This window comes from Idiotropiscis lumnitzeri, unplaced genomic scaffold (genome assembly GCF_059441095.1).
Source record: "Idiotropiscis lumnitzeri isolate Australia: NSW breed Sydney's pygmy pipehorse unplaced genomic scaffold, RoL_Ilum_1.0 HiC_scaffold_66, whole genome shotgun sequence".
NCBI lineage: Eukaryota > Metazoa > Chordata > Actinopteri > Syngnathiformes > Syngnathidae > Idiotropiscis > Idiotropiscis lumnitzeri.
In genome coordinates this window covers 699,176-720,812 of record NW_028283604.1, presented here as the reverse complement: position 1 = coordinate 720,812, position 21,637 = coordinate 699,176, and the positions used below count along the sequence as shown (strand labels likewise).

The window sequence follows — 21,637 nt, the reverse complement described above, 5'->3', positions numbered from 1 at the left end:
TCCTGTTGTGGTTTTTAAAGCCCAATGTCGACAGAACGCATGAACATTTATCTTGACTGTCAGTCCACATTGTAACCATACAACTCATACAAGATGGGAAACCCCAAATTTTAATTAGCTCACACCCGCCTACGCTCTTCCTGCTTATCCTAACAATCTCTTATCCGTTGGTATCACAATGTTAGTACTCCCATCGCATAAAAGTCAGTTTGATTTCAGGCTGCGACCTTGGTTCTCAAACACTTTTACTTCTTATCAGTCTGGAATGCGCACCTGGTCTGTGTTACAAGTCTGAGTTCCTCCAGTCGGGAGGAAGGTCAAGTCGCGGTTTGGTGATAATTTGGACGGCTCCACAGTCGTGTGGCGCCTCCTAGATGATGCGGGGAAAAAATGACGCTGGGCTGAAATGCACCGCAACTTATCAGTATAATGTGTCCCTGTGACAATTAGGCCGGCGTGCAATGTGAATGTGGTGGGAAAAGAATGTAATTTTTTGATTCCTTAAAGCAGCAGTGAAAGCTCTTAATCACACTCTAAGTGGTTCTCTGCCACGAAATCCAAATTGTTGTGACTAAATATGCAAATGAATTCATTTTGCCCTGGTTCCTGCAGTAACCCAGGCTAATGAAGTCATTTTTTGCAGTCACTGTTTTGCTCAAATGGCTTATAATAATTTGGTAGTGCGTTAAGATGCTTTGTCGATACAATCTTGTAGTGTATCTTCACAAGTTCCAACATACACAACCCATTCCATGGCCATGACGATACTGTTTTAAAGATTACCAAGGCTTGTTGGACCTTTCTCTGCCACATAAATTACAGCCCTGAGAGGCACCGGGCCTCAACTTTATCTATGAAGGGTCAGGGATTTAATGGGGGTCACCGAGGCGTCCCAAGGAAAGTTTTTACAGAAAAGTGGTCTGGCAATATCTTTTCTCTTTCTTATCACTGACAATGCGCCCCTTTAAAGTTTTGACGTTTGTTTGAATTCGCCCGTGCTTATTAATTCTATTGAAGTCCAATTTTGCCAGTGTATCACGGCCTAATGAGTAAAACGCATGTTGATGTAGAACTCCTTCTACACACACTTTTATGTTTGACTTTTTACGTCACGTGATCCTCCATTGCTACCACATCTCGTCCTGAAAAGTTAATGTTTTGTAACAAGACTTACTGCTTCCTCCTTTCTTTCTTTTCTTTTTCCTTCCTTCTGCCCAACACGTTCATGCTTTCTGTGCATAATTTAGAATTTTCTTTTCCATTTTACAAGTTGGCCAATTTAAATTAGGTTGTTTTATTTGAAAAGCCTGTAATTCTCTTTTTTTTCCCCTTTTCACCTAATCACAAATTTCTTATCACAAAAATGAACATGTTAATTCTATTTTATTTCCTATTTTTCCAATCTTGTGACTCATTTCACTTCAACCAGTTCTACCTTAAAGTGGACAAGTACACATCAATGTTTTTTGTAGTTTCTATTTTCTTCTCTGCTTTAATGAAAATTATAGCCCTTCTAGCCAAATTTTTCCTGTGTCATTTCTATCTCTGCATTTCATTCCATTTCTGGCCTACCTTAATACTAAAACAAAAATGCTCTTTCAAAAATTAAAACTATCTAAAACTAGTGATGGCAAAATGAAGCCCCATAAAGCAGCCAAGCCCTGCAGGGAAATACTTCACACACGAATGGGCTTCGAGATGCTTCATTTTTCTTGACTACGCCATCCCATGGACAGAAAAATGTATAACATGCTTGGTGCATGCAATAAAATGGTGAGCTGTAAATCATGCTCTGCCCACCAAACAATATGTATTTGAAGAGTGATTTTAATTGTTCTGTTTTACTTTGTCTTCTAACTTCTCCAATATTCAGACAGCTCCGCCGAGACCAACGTTTCACCCCCACACTGATATAAAATGGACCCAACCGTTTGGGTCTCTTTCCAAATTTGGTACCAAAGCCTCCCCCACAGTGCGGCAGCTATCTTGAATTGGCCCGTTCCCAGAAAGTTTTACTTCATTCAGTGTCATTCAGTATTATTCAAAATCTTTCAGTGTCATTCCAAATCATTCAATGTCATTCACAATCTTTCCACATCCTTCCACCTTCCATCGTTCAGTGTCATTCCACATTCTCTTTCATATATAACATAACATAACAATAACATAATCCTGGGTCAGCAGACACCTAATTAATGTGTTAATACATGATACATTTTTCTATAAGCAACCCTTATGATTGTAACGTATTTTTAATTCTTTCTAGGCGGGAACTGTCCGAACAAAAAATTCATGCAATTTGTAATTAGACACTTTGTCATACAAAAAGTCACTCAGGGCAAGAGAAAAAAAATTGTCACTTGCCCAAGTTGGGCAAGTAATTTGGCCACTCGGGCAAGGCAAATTTTAGTGGCACTTGCCCTATGGGCAAGCAGTTTTTAAAGTTAACTTCGAACCCTGTGATGGTGTCTTGTGACCTGTCTTTATCAGCTGATGTTCCATGAAGGCGTGCCTTACCTGTCACAAGAATGAAGGCAAGTCACGCCCCCCGCTGTCCATTCACTCCGCCAAGACGCTGCTCCAGGTGGTAGAGAGGATGAAGGCTCCCTTGTCTCTGTTCATGGTTTTTATGCCTCGCTTGCAGATCTCAATGGCCTCTCTGATCCAGCGCTGTAGTTTGTTCTCTTCTGTGCGGATGACCCTGCCCTTCTCCCGGTCCATGATGTGGTTTTCCCTTTTGCAGTGGTCAGTGATTGCTGATTTGTAATGTTCATGTTGTGCTTGTTCTTTTACTGCTCTGATTTTTTAATTTTTTTGACAGGTAAGTCACACCCTCATGGAACATCAGCTGATAAAGACTGGTCTCAAGACACCATCATGCGACACTCTGAAGAAGGCGAAAGACTCGCTGAAACATGTCAGGTAAAAAATTAACCTAAAACATAAATGTCTGCTTTTAATGAATCAGTCAAATATCAATAATAAGAAGACAAAATGAACCTAATACAAATAAATGAATGCTTAATAACTCCCCTGCACATGCTCCTAAAAATCCAAACCTTCACCTGTAAATAAAACGTCCCGACCTGAAGACATCTTAATGTTATTATTTTGTTTTACACACAGCGCCGCCAAGTGGAATCAAAAATTTGTTTTTATTTAAATTTTCACGTACTGCACGGTGCCCTTCTGACGAATCCGACTGAAAATTAGTCAGAAAAGACTCAAGACAATGATCTTACTCTCTGCCGAATTTTGTGACGTTTTGGCAAAAGGCGTGGCTATTACGGTGCTGAAAAGTCCGATTGTACTTTGTGACAACAAAAGCTCCGGCAACATGACTCAGATGATCCTATCTTCTCGAAGTTGTACACATTTGAGGATACTTCAGCCCTGAAGACTTCTACCAACTTATTTTTCATCGTAGTAGTAGCGCCACCAACTGGTAAAAGCTAATACAAGTTATTTTCTTGGATGTTTTTCTCCGTGCAACTCAACAAGGTCGCCCTCATATATGCTCGGATTACTGTTTCGGCCATGAGGATGTCACAATACGAAATTCGTCCTTTTTCGTGAAAGGTTGTGGGAGTGGCATTGCACTGTTCGGCAATAAAACAACGCTGATTATGAGGTTGTAAATATGAACGACAACTCGTGAAACTTTACACACACATCAGGCCGAGCAAATTTATCAATATTTTATACGTTAGTTGTGCAGCTTTTTTGAAATGGCTCGCCATGGCCCTCGAGAAATGTTCAAAAAAGCAACCCTGGTTGAGTGTTTCACCTCGCCTTTTGTAAATTTTATGGAGTACAGTGAACCCTCGGTTATCGCGGTTAATGGGGACCGAGACCACCCGCGAAAACTGAAAATCCGCGAAGTAGCGGCACACCTTCAAAAATGCTTACAAAAAATACAATATATATAATAAATATATAAATATATATATATATATATATATATATATATATATATATATATATATATATATATATATATATATATACGGGGAGAGAGAGAGTGAAATTCATGTTATAACAAAAAAAACAAATTATTATTAAAACATATTATTTTTTAATTCCCCAGCCATTCTTTTTGTATTTATTTAATTACTCCGACTTTTACCTGCTGGTACGCCGTCCGGTGTACCCTGTGAAATGAAAGGTGGCATTCTTTATTTATTTATTCATTTATTCATTCATAACTGACAGCCTCGCGCTCCGCTCGTGCCCGGGCGGAAGAGGTGCTCCAATTCGGCTTAACTGTGACACACGCCCGCCCTCCTCCCCCGGAACTTCCATTCGGTTAAACTTAGGGGCCGCTTGGCACCGCCCGTGCCCGGGGAAGGTGCTCCTCTTCGGCTTACTGTGACGCGAGCATGCCCTCCTCCTCCGGAGCTTCCATTCAGTTAAACTTAGGGGCCGCTTGAAACCGCCCGTGCCCGGGGAAGGTGCTCCTCTTCGGCTTACTGTGACGCGAGCATCCCCTCCTCCTCCGGAGCTTCCATTCGGTTAAACTTAGGGGCCGCTTGGAACCGCCCGTGCCCGTGGAAGGTGCTCCTCTTCGGCTTACTGTGACGCGAGCATGCCCTCCTCCTCCGGAGCTTCCATTCGGTTAAACTTAGGGGCCGCTTGGCACCGCCCGTGCCCGGGGAAGGTGTTCCTCTACGGCTTAACTGCCACGCACGCCGGCCGGAGCTCTGGTACGGTCCAAACCGCGCGAAACGTCGCCACCGATCGTGTCCGGGGGAACGTGCTCTTCTTCGTCCACTCTCCTCTTCGCCCACGCTCTTCTTCGGCGCACGCCGGCCGTCTAACCGCTCCAGCGCCCCGTCGTGCCGCTCGGCGAAACTACAATGCCCCCGAATATTTTTTAGACCCGCGAAGCACTGAACCCGCGAAAGGTGAACCGCGAAGTAGCGAGGGTTCACTGTATGTATAAGACCAAGACCTACAAAAAAGTCTCTTGGAGCAATGAGCTAGGTTTTACAGGAAGTCGGCCATTTTTAATTTCCTTAAAAGGGGGCGGGTCACCACAATGGACTTTGTGTAGAAATTATTATTGGGGCCCGAGCAGCGACGGCGGCGAGGTCCCTATTGTTTTTGTAGAAATTATTATTAGGGCCCGAGCAGCGACCGCTACGAGGTCCCCATTGTTTTTGTGGAAATTATTATTATTTTTATTATTATTATTAGGGCCCGAGCAGTGACCGCTGCGAGGTCCCTATTGTTTTTCTAGAAATTGTTATTAGGGCCCGAGCTGCGACGGCTGCGAGGTCCCTATTGTTTTTGTAGAAAATATTATTACTTTTATTATTAATAATATTATTATTATTATTATTAGGGCCTGAGCAGCGACCGCTGCGAAGTCCCTATTGTTTTTGTAGAAATTATTATTATTATTATTTTTCCGATTGTTCGATCGCATTTTTGACCCCCGAAACATGCACAAAAACTCACCAAACTTGGCAGTCTCATCGGGCATGGCGAAAAATTTGATATTTTAACGTCTAATATGAACAGGAAGTGAGTTATGAATTTTTGAAAGTCCGACTTTTGCCCTTTTTTGCATGTTTACAGGGGTCATTCTTTTGCACCCTGATCCTAAAGGCTTCATCTGATTGCCTTAAAGTTCTGTCTGGAGCATCTTAAGACCTGGGACAAACACTGGGGCTAAAATTTTTTGTTTCCGAAATACTATATGACGGGGGCGGGGCTTCAAAGTTTTCACTTAAGATTTCCTTCGCCGCAATGGACAAAATGCTTAATAACTCTCCTGCACGTGCTGCTAAAAATCCAAAACTTCACATGTACATAAAGAGTCGGTACCTGAAGACATCTATATGTTTATATTCAGTTATACACCTTGCGCCAATCAATATAAATTTTTACATTTTGACCTACTGCACGGTGCCCTTTTAACGAATCCGATTGAAAATTGGCTAGAAAAGACTCAAGACATTGATCTTACTCTATCCCTATTTTTATGACTTTCCTTCAAAGGGCGTGGCTATTACGGTGCCGCAGATTCTGATTATTCTCCGTGGCAACAAAAGTTCCTGCAAAATGATTCAGATGATCCATCTTCTGGAAATCTTTCACATTTGAGGATATTCAGGCCCTGAAGACGGCTGCCAACTTATTTTTGATCGCAGTGGTAGCGCCACCAACTGGTTAAAACAAATACAAATTATTTTCGTTGATGTTTTTCTCCGGGCAGGTTAACAAAATCTACCTTATATTTGCTCGGATGAGTGTTTAGGCCTTGAGCATGTCACAATACGAAAGTCTTTCGCCTTCTTCAGAGTGTCACATGATGGTGTCTTGTGGCCCGTCTTTATCAGCTGATGTTCCATGAGGGCGTGACTTACCTGTCACAAGAATGAAGGCAAGTCACGCCCCCCGCTGTCCGTTCACTCCGCCAAGATGCTGGTCCAGGTGGTAGAGAGGATGAAGGCTCCCTTGTCTCTGTTCATGGTTTTTATGCCTCGCTTGCAGATCTCAATGGCCTCTCTGATCCAGCGCTGTTGTTTGTTCTCTTCTGTGCGGATGACCCTGCCCTTCTCCCGGTCCATGATGTGGTTTTCCCTTTTGCAGTGGTCAGTGATTGCTGATTTGTAATGTTCATGTTGTGCTTGTTCTTTTACTGCTCTGATTTTTTCATTTTTTTGACAGGTAAGTCACACCCTCATGGAACATCAGCTCAAGACACCATCATGCGACACTCTGAAGAAGGCGAAAGACTCGCCGAAACATGTCAGGTAAAAAATTAACCTAAAACATAATTGTCTGCTTTTAATGAATCAGTCAAATATCAATAATAAGAAGACAAAATGAACCTAATACAAATAAATGAATGCTTAATAACTCCCCTGCACATGCTCCTAAAAATCCAAACCTTCACCTGTAAATAAAACGTCCCGACCTGAAGACATCTTAATGTTATTATTTTGTTATACACACAGTGCCGCCAAGTGGAATCAAAAATGTGTTTTTATTTTAATTTTCACGTACTGCACGGTGCCCTTTTGACGAATCCGACTGAAAATTAGTCAGAAAAGACTCAAGACAATGATCTTACTCTCTGCCGAATTTTGTGACGTTTTGGCAAAAGGCGTGGCTATTAAGGTGCTGAAAAGTCCGATTGTACTCTGTGGCAACAAAAGCTCCGGCAACATGACTCAGATGATCCTATCTTCTCGAAGTTGTACACATTTGAGGATACTTCAGCCCTGAAGACATCTACCAACTTATTTTACATCGTAGTAGTAGCGCCACCAACTGGTAAAAGCTAATACAAGTTATTTTCTTGGATGTTTTTCTCCGTGCAACTCAACAAGGTCGCCCTCATATATGCTCGGATGACTGTTTCGGCCATGAGGATGTCACAATACGAAATTCGTCCTTTTTCGTGAAAAGTTGTGGGAGTGGCATTGCACTGTTCGGCAATAAAACAAAGCTGATTATGAGGTTCTAAATATGAACGACAACTCGTAAAACTTTACACACACATCAGGCCGAGCAAATTTATCAATATTTTATACGTTAGTTGTGCAGCTTTTTTGAAATGGCTCGCCATGGCCCTCGAGAAATGTTAAAAAAAAGCAGCTCTGGTTGAGTGTTTCACCTCGCTTTTTGTAAATTTTATGGAGTACAGTGAACCCTCGGTTATCGCGGTTAATGGGGACCGAGACCACCCGCGAAAACTGAAAATCCGCGAAGTAGCGGCGCACCTTCAAAAATGCTTAAAAAAAATATACAATATATATAATAAATATATATATATATATATATATATATATATATATATATATACGGGGAGAGAGAGAGTGAAATTCATGTTATAACAAAAAAAACAAATTATTATTAAAACGTATTATTTTTTTATTCCCCAGCCATTCTTTTTGTATTTATTTAATTACTCCGACTTTTACCTGCTGGTACGCCGTCCGGTGTGCCCTGTGAAATGAAAGGTAGCATTCTTTATTTATTTATTCATTTATTCATTCATAACTGACAGCCTCGCGCTCCGCTCGTGCCCGGGCAGAAGAGGTGCTCCAATTCGGCTTAACTGTGACACACGCCCGCCCTCCTCCCCCAGAGCTTCCATTCGGTTAAACTTAGGGGCCGCTTGGCACCGCCGTGCCCGGGGAAGGTGCTCCTCTTCGGCTTACTGTGACGCGAGCATGCCCTCCTCCTCCGGAGCTTCCATTCGGTTAAACTTAGGGGCCGCTTGGAACCGCCCGTGCCCGGGGAAGGTGCTCCTCTTCGGCTTACTGTGACGCGAGCATGCCCTCCTCCTCCGGAGCTTCCATTCGGTTAAACTTAGGGGCCGCTTGGAACCGCCCGTGCCCGAGGAAGGTGCTCCTCTTCGGCTTACTGTGACGCGAACATGCCCTCCTCCTCCGGAGCTTCCATTCGGTTAAACTTAGGGGCCGCTTGGCACCGCCCGTGCCCGGGGAAGGTGCTCCTCTACGGCTTAACTGCCACACACGCCGGCCGGAGCTCTGGTACGGTCCGAACCGCGCGAAACGTCGCCACCGATCGTGTCCGGGGGAACGTGCTCTTCTTCGTCCACTCTCCTCTTCGCCCACGCTCTTCTTCGGCGCACGCCGGCCGTCTAACCGCTCCAGCGCCCCGTCGTGCCGCTTGGCGAAACTACAATGCCCCCGAATATTTTTTAGACCCGCGAAGCACTGAACCCGCGAAAGGTGAACCGCGAAGTAGCGAGGGTTCACTGTATGTATAAGACCAAGACCTACAAAAAAGTCTCTTGGAGCAATGAGCTAGGTTTTACAGGAAGTCGGCCATTTTGAATTTACTTAAAAGGGGGCGGGTCACCACAATGGACTTTGTGTAGAAATTATTATTGGGGCCCGAGCAGCGACCGCGGCGAGGTCCCTATTGTTTTTGTCGAAAATATTATTACTTTTATTATTATTATTATTATTATTATTATTAGGGCCTGAGCAGCGACCGCTGCGAAGTCCCTATTGTTTTTGTAGAAATTAGTATTATTATTATTTTTCCGATTGTTCGATCGCATTTTTGACCCCCGAAACATGCACAAAAACTCACCAAACTTGGCAGTCTCATCGGGCATGGCGAAAAATTTTATATTTTTTAACGTCTAATATGAACAGGAAGTGAGTTATGAATTTTTGAAAGTCCGACTTTTGCCCTTTTTTGCATGTTTACAGGGGTCATTCTTTTGCACCCTGATCCTAAAGGCTTCATCTGATTGCCTTAAAGTTCTGTCTGGAGCATCTTAAGACCTGGGACAAACACTGGGGCTAAAATTTTTTGTTTCCGAAATACTATATGACGGGGGCGGGGCTTCAAAGTTTTCACTTAAGATTTCCTTCGCCGCAATGGACAAAATGCTTAATAACTCTCCTGCACATGCTGCTAAAAATCCAAAACTTCACATGTACATAAAGAGTCGGTACCTGAAGACATCTATATGTTTATATTCAGTTATACACCTTGCGCCAATCAATATCAATTTTTACATTTTGACGTACTGCACGGTGCCCTTTTAACGAATCCGATTGAAAATTGGCTAGAAAAGACTCAAGACATTGATCTTACTCTATCCCTATTTTTATGACTTTCCTTCAAAGGGCGTGGCTATTACGGTGCCGCAGATTCTGATTATTCTCCGTGGCAACAAAAGTTCCTGCAAAATGATTCAGATGATCCATCTTCTGGAAATCTTTCACATTTGAGGATATTCAGGCCCTGAAGACGGCTGCCAACTTATTTTTGATCGCAGTGGTAGTGCCACCAACTGGTTAAAACAAATACAAATTATTTTTGTTGATGTTTTTCTCCGGGCAAGTGAACAAAATCTACCTTATATTTGCTCGGATGAGTGTTTAGGCCTTGAGCATGTCACAATACGAAAGTCTTTCGCCTTCTTCAGAGTGTCACATGATGCTGTCTTGTGACCCGTCTTTATCAGCTGATGTTCCATGAGGGCGTGACTTACCTGTCACAAGAATGAAGGCAAGTCACGCCCCCCGCTGTCCGTTCACTCCGCCAAGATGCTGGTCCAGGTGGTAGAGAGGATGAAGGCTCCCTTGTCTCTGTTCATGGTTTTTATGCCTCGCTTGCAGATCTCAATGGCCTCTCTGATCCAGCGCTGTTGTTTGTTCTCTTCTGTGCGGATGACCCTGCCCTTCTCCAGGTCCATGATGTGGTTTTCCCTTTTGCAGTGGTCAGTGATTGCTGATTTGTAATGTTCATGTTGTGCTTGTTCTTTTACTGCTCTGATTTTTTTCATTTTTTTGACAGGTAAGTCACACCCTCATGGAACATCAGCTCAAGACACCATCATGCGACACTCTGAAGAAGGCGAAAGACTCGCCGAAACATGTCAGGTAAAAAATTAACCTAAAACATAATTGTCTGCTTTTAATGAATCAGTCAAATATCAATAATAAGAAGACAAAATGAACCTAATACAAATAAATGAATGCTTAATAACTCCCCTGCACATGCTCCTAAAAATCCAAACCTTCACCTGTAAATAAAACGTCCCGACCTGAAGACATCTTAATGTTATTATTTTGTTATACACACAGTGCCGCCAAGTGGAATCAAAAATTTGTTTTTATTTTAATTTTCACGTACTGCACGGTGCCCTTTTGACGAATCCGACTGAAAATGAGTCAGAAAAGACTCAAGACAATGATCTTACTCTCTGCCGAATTTTGTGACGTTTTGGCAAAAGGCGTGGCTATTAAGGTGCTGAAAAGTCCGATTGTACTCTGTGGCAACAAAAGCTCCGGCAACATGACTCAGATGATCCTATCTTCTCGAAGTTGTACACATTTGAGGATACTTCAGCCCTGAAGACATCTACCAACTTATTTTACATCGTAGTAGTAGCGCCACCAACTGGTAAAAGCTAATACAAGTTATTTTCTTGGATGTTTTTCTCCGTGCAACTCAACAAGGTCGCCCTCATATATGCTCGGATGACTGTTTCGGCCATGAGGATGTCACAATACGAAATTCGTCCTTTTTCATGAAAAGTTGTGGGAGTGGCATTGCACTGTTCGTCAATAAAACAAAGCTGATTATGAGGTTCTAAATATGAACGACAACTCGTAAAACTTTACACACACATCAGGCCGAGCAAATTTATCAATATTTTATACGTTAGTTGTGCAGCTTTTTTTAAATGGCTCGCCATGGCCCTCGAGAAATGTTAAAAAAAGCAGCTCTGGTTGAGTGTTTCACCTCGCTTTTTGTAAATTTTATGGAGTACAGTGAACCCTCGGTTATCGCGGTTAACGGGGACCGAGACCACCCGCGAAAACTGAAAATCCGCGAAGTAGCGGCGCACCTTCAAAAATGCTTAAAAAAATATACAATATATATAATAAATATATATATATATATATATATATATATATATATACGGGGAGAGAGAGAGTGAAATTCATGTTATAACAAAAAAACCAAATTATTATTAAAACGTATTATTTTTTTATTCCCCAGCCATTCTTTTTGTATTTATTTAATTACTCCGACTTTTACCTGCTGGTACGCCGTCCGGTGTGCCCTGTGAAATGAAAGGTGGCATTCTTTATTTATTTATTCATTTATTCATTCATAACTGACAGCCTCGCGCTCCGCTCGTGCCCGGGCAGAAGAGGTGCTCCAATTTGGCTTAACTGTGACACACGCCCGCCCTCCTCCCCCGGAGCTTCCATTCAGTTAAACTTAGGGGCCGCTTGGCACCGCCCGTGCCCGGGGAAGGTGCTCCTCTTCGGCTTACTGTGACGCGAGCATGCCCTCCTCCTGCGGAGCTTCCATTCGGTTAAACTTAGGGGCCGCTTGGAACCGCCCGTGCCCGGGGAAGGTGCTCCTCTTCGGCTTACTGTGACGCGAGCATGCCCTCCTCCTCCGGAGCTTCCATTCGGTTAAACTTAGGGGCCGCTTGGCACCGCCCGTGCCCGGGGAAGGTGCTCCTCTACGGCTTAACTGCCACGCACGCCGGCCGGAGCTCTGGTACGGTCCGAACCGCGCGAAACGTCGCCACCGATCGTGTCCGGGGGAACGTGCTCTTCTTCGTCCACTCTCCTCTTCGCCCACGCTCTTCTTCGGCGCACGCCGGCCGTCTAACCGCTCCAGCGCCCCGTCGTGCCGCTCGGCGAAACTACAATGCCCCCGAATATTTTTTAGACCCGCGAAGCACTGAACCCGCGAAAGGTGAACCGCGAAGTAGCGAGGGTTCACTGTATGTATAAGACCAAGACCTACAAAAAAGTCTCTTGGAGCAATGAGCTAGGTTTTACAGGAAGTCGGCCATTTTGAATTTACTTAAAAGGGGGCGGGTCACCACAATGGACTTTGTGTAGAAATTATTATTGGGGCCCGAGCAGCGACCGCGGCGAGGTCCCTATTGTTTTTGTAGAAAATATTATTACTTTTATTATTATTATTATTAGGGCCTGAGCAGCGACCGCTGCGAAGTTCCTACTGTTTTTGTAGAAATTATTATTATTATTATTTTTCCGATTGTTCGATCGCATTTTTGACCCCCGAAACATGCACAAAAACTCACCAAACTTGGCAGTCTCATCGGGCATGGCGAAAAATTTGTTATTTTAACGTCTAATATGAACAGGAAGTGAGTTATGAATTTTTGAAAGTCCGACTTTTGCCCTTTTTTGCATGTTTACAGGGGTCATTCTTTTGCACCCTGATCCTAAAGGCTTCATCTGATTGCCTTAAAATTCTGTCTGTAGCATCTGAAGACCTGGGACAAACACTGGGGCTAAAATTTTTTGTTTCCGAAATACTATATGACGGGGGCGGGGCTTCAAAGTTTTCACTTAAGATTTCCTTCGCCGCAATGGACAAAATGCTTAATAACTCTCCTGCACATGCTGCTAAAAATCCAAAACTTCACATGTACATAAAAAGTCTGTACCTGAAGACATCTATATGTTTATATTCAGTTATACACCTTGCGCCAATCAATATCATTTTTTACATTTTGACTTACTGCACGGTGCCCTTTTAACGAATCTGATTGAAAATTGGCTAGAAAAGACTCAAGACATTGATCTTACTCTATCCCTATTTTTGTGACTTTCCTTCGAAGGGCGTGGCTATTACGGTGCCGCAGAGTCTGATTATTCTCCGTGGCAACAAAAGTTCCTGCAAAATGATTCAGATGATCCATCTTCTCGAAATTTTTCACATTTGAGGATATTCAGGCCCTGAAGACGGCTGCCAACTTATTTTTGATCGCAGTGGTAGCGCCACCAACTGGTTAAAACAAATACAAATTATTTTCGTTGATGTTTTTCTCCGGGCAGGTGAACAAAATCTACCTTATATTTGCTCGGATGAGTGTTTAGGCCTTGAGCATGTCACAATACGAAAGTCTTTCGCCTTCTTCAGAGTGTCACATGATGCTGTCTTGTGACCCGTCTTTATCAGCTGATGTTCCATGAGGGCGTGACTTACCTGTCACAAGAATGAAGGCAAGTCACGCCCCCGCTGTCCGTTCACTCCGCCAAGATGCTGGTCCAGGTGGTAGAGAGGATGAAGGCTCCCTTGTCTCTGTTCATGGTTTTTATGCCTCGCTTGCAGATCTCAATGGCCTCTCTGATCCAGCGCTGTTGTTTGTTCTCTTCTGTGCGGATGACCCTGCCCTTCTCCCGGTCCATGATGTAGTTTTCCCTTTTGCAGTGGTCAGTGATTGCTGATTTGTAATGTTCATGTTGTGCTTGTTCTTTTACTGCTCTGATTTTTTTCATTTTTTTGACAGGTAAGTCACACCCTCATGGAACATCAGCTCAAGACACCATCATGCGACACTCTGAAGAAGGCGAAAGACTCGCCGAAAGATGTCAGGTAAAAAATTTACCTAAAACATAATTGTCTGCTTTTAATGAATCAGTCAAATATCAATAATAAGAAGACAAAATGAACCTAATACAAATAAATGAATGCTTAATAACTCCCCTGCACATGCTCCTAAAAATCCAAACCTTCACCTGTAAATAAAACGTCCCGACCTGAAGACATCGTAATGTTATTATTTTGTTATACACACAGTGCCGCCAAGTGGAATCAAAAATTTGTTTTTATTTTAATTTTCACGTACTGCACGGTGCCCTTTTGACGAATCCGACTGAAAATTAGTCAGAAAAGACTCAAGACAATGATCTTACTCTCTGCCGAATTTTGTGACGTTTTGGCAAAAGGCGTGGCTATTAAGGTGCTGAAAAGTCCGATTGTACTCTGTGGCAACAAAAGCTCCGGCAACATGACTCAGATGATCCTATCTTCTCGAAGTTGTACACATTTGAGGATACTTCAGCCCTGAAGACATCTACCAACTTATTTTACATCGTAGTAGTAGCGCCACCAACTGGTAAAAGCTAATACAAGTTATTTTCTTGGATGTTTTTCTCCGTGCAACTCAACAAGGTCGCCCTCATATATGCTCGGATGACTGTTTCGGCCATGAGGATGTCACAATACGAAATTCGTCCTTTTTCGTGAAAAGTTGTGGGAGTGGCATTGCACTGTTCGGCAATAAAACAAAGCTGATTATGAGGTTCTAAATATGAACGACAACTCGTAAAACTTTACACACACATCAGGCCGAGCAAATTTATCAATATTTTATACGTTAGTTGTGCAGCTTTTTTGAAATGGCTCGCCATGGCCCTCGAGAAATGTTAAAAAAAGCAGCTCTGGTTGAGTGTTTCACCTCGCTTTTTGTAAATTTTATGGAGTACAGTGAACCCTCGGTTATCGCGGTTAATGGGGACCGAGACCACCCGCGAAAACTGAAAATCCGCGAAGTAGCGGCGCACCTTCAAAAATGCTTAAAAAAAATATACAATATATATAATAAATATATATATATATATATATATATATATATATATATATATATATATATATATATATATATATATATATATATATATATATATATATATATATATATATATACGGGGAGAGAGAGAGTGAAATTCATGTTATAACAAAAAAACCAAATTATTATTAAAACGTATTATTTTTTTATTCCCCAGCCATTCTTTTTGTATTTATTTAATTACTCCGACTTTTACCTGCTGGTACGCCGTCCGGTGTGCCCTGTGAAATGAAAGGTGGCATTCTTTATTTATTTATTCATTTATTCATTCATAACTGACAGCCTCGCGCTCCGCTCGTGCCCGGGCAGAAGAGGTGCTCCAATTTGGCTTAACTGTGACACACGCCCGCCCTCCTCCCCCGGAGCTTCCATTCGGTTAAACTTAGGGGCCGCTTGGCACCGCCCGTGCCCGGGGAAGGTGCTCCTCTTCGGCTTACTGTGACGCGAGCATGCCCTCCTCCTCCGGAGCTTCCATTCGGTTAAACTTAGGGGCCGCTTGGAACCGCCCGTGCCCGGGGAAGGTGCTCCTCTACGGCTTAACTGCCACGCACGCTGGCCGGAGCTCTGGTACGGTCCGAACCGCGCGAAACGTCGCCACCGATCGTGTCCGGGGGAACGTGCTCTTCTTCGTCCACTCTCCTCTTCGCCCACGCTCTTCTTCGGCGCACGCCGGCCGTCTAACCGCTCCAGCGCCCCGTTGTGTCGCTCGGCGAAACTACAATGCCCCCGAATATTTTTTAGACCCGCGAAGCATTGAACCCGCGAAAGGTGAACCGCGAAGTAGCGAGGGTTCACTGTATGTATAAGACCAAGACCTACAAAATAGTCTCTTGGAGCAATGAGCTAGGTTTTACAGGAAGTCGGCCATTTTGAATTTACTTAAAAGGGGGCGGGTCACCACAATGGACTTTGTGTAGAAATTATTATTGGGGCCCGAGCAGCGACCGCGGCGAGGTCCCTATTGTTTTTGTAGAAATTGTTATTAGGGCCCGAGCTGCGACGGCTGCGAGGTCCCTATTGTTTTTGTAGAAAATATTATTACTTTTATTATTATTATTATTATTATTATTATTAGGGCCTGAGCAGCGACCACCTTGCACCACCCAGTGGTGACAAAAATTATAATTTTTTACATTTTGACGTACTGCACGGTGCCCTTTTAACGAATCTGATTGAAAATTGGCCAAAAATGACTTTAGACATTGATCTTGTTGAATCCTTTTGGGCAATTTATCGATACTCATAGTGGTGTCTTTGAAAAAGGTACCGATGACGCGCTGGTCCAATGATCAGCATCTCGGTTTTATCTGAGTTAAGACGCAAAAAATTGAAAGACATTCATAGTTTAATTTCGGCAAGGCATGCCTCTAATTTATAGCAATCACACGGATTCGTTATATCCAACGGCATGTATAATTGCGTATCATCAGCATAACAATGAAAACTAATGTTATATTTCCGTATAATATCACCAAGCGGTAGCATCTAGTACCAATCCCTGCGGAACTCCGCGTGTGATCTTACAAAGATCAGAAGTCGCATTGCCATGAATTACACGGTGCCTCCTCTCCGACAGATACGAATTAAACCAAGAAAGCGCTGAACCTGAAATGCCAACACAAGTTTCAAGGCGTTTTAATAATATGTTATGATCAAGTGTCAAAAGCGGCGCCAAGATCGAGTAAGAGTAATACAGTGAACCCTCGGTTATCGCGGTTAATGGGGACCGAGACCACCCGCAAAAACTGAAAATCCGCGAAGTAGCGGCGCACCTTCAAAAATGCTTAAATTATATATATATATATATATATATATATATATATACGGGTAGAGAGAGAGAGAGTGAAATTCATGTTATAACAAAAAAAAATTATTATTAAAACTTCTTATTTTTTTATTCCCCAGCCATTATTTTTGTATTTATTCAATTACTTATTTTTGTATTTATTTAATTACTTCGACTTTTAACTTCTGGTACGCCGTCCGGTGTGCCCTGTGAATGTTATGATCCTCCAGCAGAGCTGGAGGATTGAGCAGGACTCTCCAAACGCAGACACAAGTAGGATAACAATCCGACGCCAGGTAGTCAGTGTAGGTGGTAGTGAGTGTAATCAGTGAGTGAATGGGAATCCGGTGCGGGGCTGGTGGGCGCGTCTCGCAGCAGCTGACCGCATGGCGCGAGACGATCGCTGGAGGAACGCCCACACAGCTGAAAAAACAAAAACACACGCGGCATGACAGGCACGGATCATGCCAGTGAAATGAAAGGTGGCATTCTTCATTTATTTATTTATTCATTTATTCATTCATAACTGACAGCCTCGCGCTCCGCTCGTGCCCGGGGGGAAGAGGTGCTCCTCTTCGGCTTAACTGTGACGCGAGCATGCCCTCCTCCTCCGGAGCTTCCATTCGGTTAAACTTAGGGGCCGCTTGACACCGCCCGTGCCCGGGGAAGGTGCTCCTCTTCGGCTTAACTGTGACGCGAGCATGCCCTCCTCCTCCGTAGCTTCCATTCGGTAAAACCTGATTGGAAAGGTTCAAATTGATTATTACTAGTCATATATTCATTAAGTTTTTCAAGATTTTTGCAATAAACGGAAGATTTGAAACCGGTCTATAGTTGTTGAGACTCTCTGGGTCGAGGTTTGGTTGCTTAAGTAGCGGTCGCATAATGGCGGTCCTAAAGCTGCTGGTACTATACCCGTGGTAAGTGATAGATTAATAATATTTAAGACAGACGGTCCTAGGGTCATAAACAGTTCTTTAATTAGTTTGCCAGGAAGCGGATCGAGCACACAAGTTGTCGGTTTTGCCCCACTAACCAATTTTGTTTGGCTTTCAAGAGATACTTTTTTAAATTGAGATAAGGTTATCGGACAGTTATCAGCCCTAATGTCCCTATTAACACCATTTATGACGGAATTCAACGGAATTGTAAGAACAGTGTCTTTAATCTCATCACGAATACACTCAATCTTCTGAGTAAAGAATTGCATGAAATCGTGAGCTGAATAGGAAGAGCTATCCGAGGTTGGTTGCTGTTGCGTTAGCATTGCTACAGTAGCAAATAAATATTTAGGGTTGTTTTTATGTAAAACAATTAATCTAGAGTAATAATTAGTTTTGGCTAGATTGAGCGCTTCCTTGTATAAACTAGCGCACCATGCCTGACGGAAGACCTCCAGTTTGGTCGCACGCCATTTGCGCTCAAGCTTCCTACAAGAATCGTTTCAGTATGCGTGTTTCCTCATAAAACCACGGAGTCAGCCTCTTTGGACAAGTTTTAGTTTTTAAAGGTGCGACGGAGTCAGGCGCATTTAACAGAGCGACATTAAAGTTGTTTGTAAGATCATCAATCGTACCAATATAATTAGGAAACGAATCGGTTACTAAAGGGAGTAGCTCAGAGAGCGCAGCGGTGGTTAAGGAGCTAATGTTGCGGCTGCTATAGCTTTGATCATGGTCAGAACGATGGCAATGCGCCAAGACTTCAAATTTGATTAAGTAATGGTCAGCTATAGCACTAGTATATGGTAATACAATTATTTTTGAGGATGCTAAGCCCCGGGTTAATACCAAATCTAACGTGTTACCATTTATATGCGTTGCTTCATCTATTATTTGCATGAAACCAAACATATCAATTATTGTCCGAAACGCCACGGTAAGTGGTTCCGACGGGAGATTCATATGAATGTTGAAGTCGCCCATGATATATTATCCGCATGAGTTACCAAATCAGCCACAAATTCAGAAAATTCATCTAAAAAGCCTGAGTAAGAGCCAGGGGGACGGTAAAAAACGGCAAGATAAAACGGCAGTGCGGCCGTGGATCGCATAATGAGAACTTCAAATGTTTTGAAGGAATTGCTAGGACGAGGACTAAGTTTTAGATTAAATTCGGAAATGAGGGCTACACCCCCATCTTTCTCATCATTGCCTCTCGCAGGCAAGGGGCCAGAGACAATTACTCGACTCAGACTCATCTTTCTGGCGAGATCACAAGTCCTTGCTATGTTTTTTCTTTGTGATCTCTGATTGCTTCATCCTAGTTGTTGGAGCAGTTTTCTTTTGAGTAATGCAGTATGGCAACACCACCACTAGGGCAATTGATGACGTCAGCACTGGTTGCGTTCATCCATAAATAACAAATGCAGGACAGGTGGGGGAACGCTGGTCGGATACCGTTTTTCAACCGCACTTACTCAAGACGCATTATTTATGTACAAACTGGAAGATAGAAGATAGTATATTGTATTGATTACCGCATATGCGCGGATGTTTTTGATTTGAAGTTTGGAAGACCGTAGCCATTGATTTATTTATTTGATTTACTTGACTTCACGGCATGACATCTGGACTGAAATGACTACGATTAAGACTAACCCTTGACTGTTTGACGTGACATACATAACTACACATCAACATCAAGACCAGTGAAGCCGAGCGAACGTCATCGCAACTTCAACCCATGGTGAGTGAGTGCGCGTTAAAACTTTCTTTAGCCAGCGTATCATTGAAACGGCAGTAACACTAGTGTCATTGGAGCCGACGTGTATTACTATATCTGAATAGCTAGCGTTGTTTGCACTGCGCTGGTGTCTAGGTCTCTTGCGTGCTAGCTCCATAAGATTAGCTTCAATGTCGGGTGCTCTGGCCCCAGCAATACACATTCTGTGGTTGGATTTTCAAGCTTAATGTATCGAGTAATGGAGTCACCTTTCACTAAAGTGCGGGAGCCAGGAGACCGAGGTGGAATGGAACTGCTCTGTGTCTTAACAGGCTCAACGCGATTAGCAAGCCGTTTACGGCCAATGCTAACCGGTGCTGTCCGCCACATTTACGCTTACCACATTACTCTGCTCTAGCTGGCGGACACGTCCCTCCAGCAGGGAGAGTCTTTCCATGAGAATGGTGCAAGTGTTGCATGTGGTGGTGCACGAAACCATAGTTGCGTTTTCACTTACTTTTGATACATTGTATCTGATAGTCCCTTGCAGACTAACCATGTGTTGCACGTCATCGCCCAAACAGACTCTATTGTGAGCTACTTCTAATAATTTATTGACGTCCTATTTTGTTCTTCCAAATGTAGCAACCGATAATAATGTGCCCTTTTAAAGTTTTGACGTTTGTTTGAATTCGCCCTTGCTTATTGACTCTGATATTAAGGTCCAATTGTGTCAGTGTATCACGGCCTAATAAGTAAAACGCACGTTCATGTAGAACTGCTTCTCCACTTGCTTTTTTTGTTTGTTTTTTACGTCACGTGATCCTCCGTTGCTTTCACGACTGGTCCTGACAAATCACAAATTTCTTATCAAACTTGATTCTGTCTGTGTAAATTGTAATCGGTTTTCCTGGGTGGTTGACGGCAGTTTCGAGCAAAGTGGCCATGTTTCCTACAGTTGTAGCAGACGTCGTCTTTTGTTGGCAGGTGTCCTCTTCCTCTTCCACGTCCTTGGTAGAAGATCGGTGCTGACGGGGTGGTCGTGAGGCCCGCAGCCCATTTACGCATATTATCTTGGATTGGTGTGATTGTTTGGCAGGCCGCTTTGCATTCATCTCTTGTGGCAGGCTTCCCAGGGCGCTGTTGTCCACTTGTTGAGGCAATCCCGGCTCCTTTTCTCGCTGGCCCTCCTCCTCAGCTCTCTCACCCTGACTTCCTTTTTCACTGTCACTGTCTCTTTGATCCTCGGCTGGTGCATTTCCTCCTTTTTTTCTCGCTCCTGTTTCTTCGTCTTTCTTTATCTCCATATTAAGTACTTTCTGCTTCTTCTCTTAAACGTCTTTCACTCTCTTTCTAAATCAGCACACATCTTTCTTGGAGATGATAACCACCGGACTGCACCACTCCGACTTGGAAGGCTCAATGACTCCAAGCTTCAGCATTTCCTGGAGCTCCTTGGTTAGTCTCTCCACCAAGTGTTGCGGAACTCGGTAGGGGCGCTGACGAATTGGTAATCCTTCTTTGAGACGAATGACGTGTTCTACCACCGTCGTCTTCCCTGGGCTGGCGGAAAAAAGAGAAGGCACCGTCTTGAAAATTAAGCACATCTCTGTGACTTGCTTGGGTTTCCGACGTGCCAGTGCAGGCGCATCTGTCGTCGTCGAGGACTCCAGCTCTGCCTCGTCATCATCATCATCATCATCATCATTGTCGTCGTCCTCGTCCTTGTCGTCGTCGTCGTCCTCCTCCACCTTCCGCGCGAGTATGACCTCCTTTGGAGCCTGGTTTGAACGCTCCTTCCACTCTTTGAGGAGGTTCACATGATAAGTTTGTTTATTTTTTTTCTTCTCCGGATGGAAAATCTCATAGGTCACTGGACCCATCTTCCGGGTGACCTCATATGGCCCCTGCCACTTTACTAAAAGCTTGTTGTTGCATGTGGGGAGAAGCCGCAATACTTTTTGGCCGGGTTTAAACTCCCGGTGGCGAGCTTGCTGGTCATACCAGGTCTTCTGGCTTTTCTGGGCCTCCCGCAGGTTGACCTCTGCCTCCTACTGGTACCTGGCCAGTCTCTCCCTCATTTCCAGCACAAATTTCACCACCCCCCGATCACTTCACGTGGTGGAAGGTGCCTCCTAGGCCTTTCGGAGCAAGTCCAATGGCCCCTGAACCTCCCAAGCATGCAAGAGTTCAAAGGGAGAGAAACCTGTTGACGCCTGAGGAACTTCGCGATAGGCAAACAGCAAAAAGGGCAGCCACCGGTCCCAGTCTTT

The 21,637-nt window shown here is 43.6% G+C and overlaps 1 long non-coding RNA gene across 3 annotated transcripts in view; it reads left to right on the top strand.

Moving 5' to 3' along the window:
• The first annotated feature begins 2,853 nt into the window (after nt 1-2,853).
• Nucleotides 2,854-21,637, top strand: part of LOC148315656 (uncharacterized) — a 484,413-nt gene continuing 465,629 nt past the window's right edge. For 2 of the 3 annotated variants that reach the window (XR_015840718.1, XR_015840719.1), the window contains exons 1-3: nt 10,122-10,382; nt 13,615-13,715; nt 13,793-13,878. This is a non-coding gene — a long non-coding RNA (uncharacterized LOC148315656). Of the gene's footprint in view, nt 2,923-10,121; nt 10,383-13,614; nt 13,716-13,792; nt 13,879-21,637 lie in introns of those variants that run through there. The other variant, XR_015840720.1, reaches the window with a different exon arrangement.